Raw genomic sequence first — 3332 nt, 5'->3', positions numbered from 1 at the left:
GGGTAACCGTACTAACACACATAGGAGGTCATACCTTAGACTTGGTCTTTGCTAGGGAAGACCTTATCATCATGGGGGGAACCCTGCCAATGGGATGGACAGACCACCATCTGGTCACTTTCAGTGTTAAAAATGTGAACAAGATAAGGCCTGTGGATAGACAAACTAGGACCTTCCAAGGTCGGGACTGAAGGGGGCTACGGAGAAAGGGTCAATTGGGTAGCCCCCTATTTCAGACGGAAACCCTGTTTAATCCTGGAAAGCAGGTCACAGAGAATTATATGGCGCTCAGTGAGCCCCGATTAAAGTAATTAGAACAAGCATTTGCAATGCAATAGGTCTCGCATTTGCAAACTTTTGAGCTATTGGTATTGTAAACGACAATGCCTTTTATTTATGTGTTTTGAAAACCTTCAAGCAACGACTAGGAGTACAAAGGGCACATAAATAAAAGTAAATGCCATTTAAAATACCAATAGGTTAAAGTTTCAAAAGTGTGAGACCTATTGCATTGCAAATGCTTGTTTGTTTAGGCTATCCACCCCTCGGATAGTGGGCATATATTTCTTTACCACAGGGCAGTGGGCCTTTATACCACCTTACCTCAAAGACTGTAATCCTTCTATCTATCCATCTGCCAAGAAGACTGATAATAACATTTTGAGCTTTGCTTAAGAAGTGTTACAGGTCCCGACACTGGCGTAACGAAAATTGAGGGGGCCTCCCTGCAAGGTACGTGGAGGGGCCCCCTCCGGGCTCAATCGGAAGCTCTCTGGCCTGACTGCAGTGCCGAGGGGCCCCCCTGGAGTTTGCCCCCCCCGCACTGCGGGGGCTGTGGGGGCTTGTGTTACGCCCCTGGGTTCAGAGTTTAAGGGGGCTCGATATTAACGAAAGACTACATTATGACATGCATTGCTGTATTGTGATGATCACAAATGTTTTAGGCTTTTGGCACTTAAAATTACATTACCCATCACTTTCACCATACACGGAGGAGGCATCTTCACACCCACAGCATGACAGTAACCCCATCTTCTCTTACCGGAGGATGGTGACGAAACCTATCCGCACAGGCAAACAAAACACTGGGTCGGACTTCCGGATCGGCTTCAACTGGAAGTTACAGCCGAAGCACAGCGCCGAGTTGCTGAAGAAGGACATGGAAACGATGGACTATTCGAAAATGTTGATGGGTACCACGTGAGAGATAATGCAGCCTCCGGGCTGGTAATCCTTGATGATGGCACTTTTAGCGAAGCCCTCTGGGATGACCCGGTGCTGCTCCAGTTGGCGGAGGACCAGCTGGTGTATCCAGGCGGGGATCTAATCAACGTCACCCTTGGGGTATAGCCGCTCCTGGCCAGGCCCGGGCTTCTACAGCGGCGCCACAAAAGTGGAGCACTCTCTGAAAAAATAGTTGTTGTGCAATGGAGCACGGTCCACGGTGTGCTCCTTGTACAGCCCCTTCTCGGCAGCGCGCACCACCTCGATGTGGCTCTTGATGCGGGGGCGCTCTTCCCGGCTGAAGAGAAGCATCTGCCGGATCCCGTGCTTTACCCGATGTGCCTCCTCGTCCCGGTAGTGGAGAGGCAGCTGAGGGGGAAGTGGCGGCTCCTCATGGTCGCTGTACTCGCCATTTGACAGCTGCCTCTTGGAACCCGGCTCCGGGCCTTAATGGGAAGGCATTATGGACGGCAACTTCTCCCATAGGTCCGTGTATCCACTGACGGTCATACTGCGGGGCTCACATCACTCAAAACCGGCTGCAGCAGGGGGAGCTGCCACCGTGCATGGCTCAGCTCCGCCGATCTGCGCAAGGGCAATATCAAGAACGTAATAAAAAAGCATTTGCAATGCAATAGGTCTCGCATTTATGCAAGTTTAAGCTATTGGCATTGTAAATGACAATGCCTTTTATTTATGTTTTAAAAACGAAAATAAAAATAAAAGGCATTGTTATTTGCAATGTCAATAGCTCAAACTCAAGTAAATGCGAGACCTATTTCATTGCAAATGCTTGTTTCTGTTTGTATCTTTTATGCAACGCTTGTAATCCTAAGTCTTTATGTATTGCAACTGGTTCTTATGTAAAGCGCTCTGACACCTTCGGGTAATGTTCGCGCTATAAAAAATCGCATTAAATTAAATAAAATAAATAAAGATACATCTCAGAGGTCAAACAATAGAGAAACTAATGGATAAACTACAGCTTGCAAATGACAACATAATATAATCCTGCTTTATTATAGAAGAGATGATGTCCTTCCTGCGAGCTTCCTTTAAGTTCCTACTTTCCTGTTTTCATAGAACTATTCTAAGGGTCGTTTCTGTGTGCCATCTGTTTAAGATCGTAAGTCCCCTACCGCACAGTCTGTGCAATGCTCAGCGTGCACAGTCTTCCCGCAAGTGAGTTAAGAAAAAACAAAACTTTCCCCAAAATATTCGAGAACTGGGCTTGAATATTAAAGTACACTGTCCTCAAAAATGTTGGGATGCAGGTATTTCTATGCCTCTCCTGTTGAAATTCACGGAAATGATGATCGAAATGCAGGCACTTCTGGGAGGCATAGACAGACGGGGATCTTGAGACCGAGGCAGTGTTCTGCCCGTGCACAGGCGCAGAGCCAGCAGGAAGTGATCCGGTACCTCTGGAAGGTAGTCTATCTGCGCATGCGGTAGGCCTATCAGGAGCACAGCAAAGATGCCGCTGTACGAGGGACTGGGAAGTGGAGGCGAGAAGACCGCTGTCATTGTAGACTTGGGGGAAGCCTTCACCAAGTGAGTTATGGGCGTCACGGCCTATGGAGTGAATGTGAAGATAGGAGAGTCTATATTCTTTTGGGAACCTACATTCTGGACCAAGCGCCAGGAAGATAAACCCTGCTGTTTTAGAGAAGGGGTGGATGTAATATTCCGTTTTGTGATTTTTCGCTGATAGGCGAGTGGGTCGGGGTGGGGGATGGCTGTATGCGTGCGTGTGTGTGAGCGCGTGTGTGTATGCAGTGTGTGCGTGTTTGTGTGTGCGCGAATGCGTGAGTGTGGCTGTGTGTGTGTGTGCACGCGCGCGAATGAGAGAGGCGGGAGGCTGCTGAATGTTGAACAGCAGATGTGCACGGCGCCGGGGGCTGGGCGTGCGCGTCCTCGAGATGCAATCGCCGAGGAAATGCGTGTAACCACCCCCTGTCAGCCATTCCCAGGAAACCCACGACAATAGGTCTTTTGCTGGAGCAGCGCTATGCGCTGCTAACACCAGCGAGACCTAAAAAGCACGTGCAACTTGCTCCAAAAAAACGAGACACAGAAGTCATTAGGCGCAATCGCAAAAACAGATC

General features: G+C 48.8%; 1 pseudogene; it reads right to left on the bottom strand.

Moving 5' to 3' along the window:
• Positions 1-1038: 1038 nt before the first annotated feature.
• Positions 1039-1734, bottom strand: LOC147663064 (RNA demethylase ALKBH5 pseudogene; annotated as a pseudogene).
• Positions 1735-3332: the final 1598 nt, after the last annotated feature.

Source organism: Lissotriton vulgaris, unplaced genomic scaffold, assembly GCF_964263255.1.
Source record: "Lissotriton vulgaris unplaced genomic scaffold, aLisVul1.2 SCAFFOLD_1251, whole genome shotgun sequence".
Classification (NCBI taxonomy): domain Eukaryota; kingdom Metazoa; phylum Chordata; class Amphibia; order Caudata; family Salamandridae; genus Lissotriton; species Lissotriton vulgaris.
The sequence above is the reverse complement of the archived record's forward strand: the minus strand, read 5'-3'. Positions and strand labels throughout refer to the sequence as shown.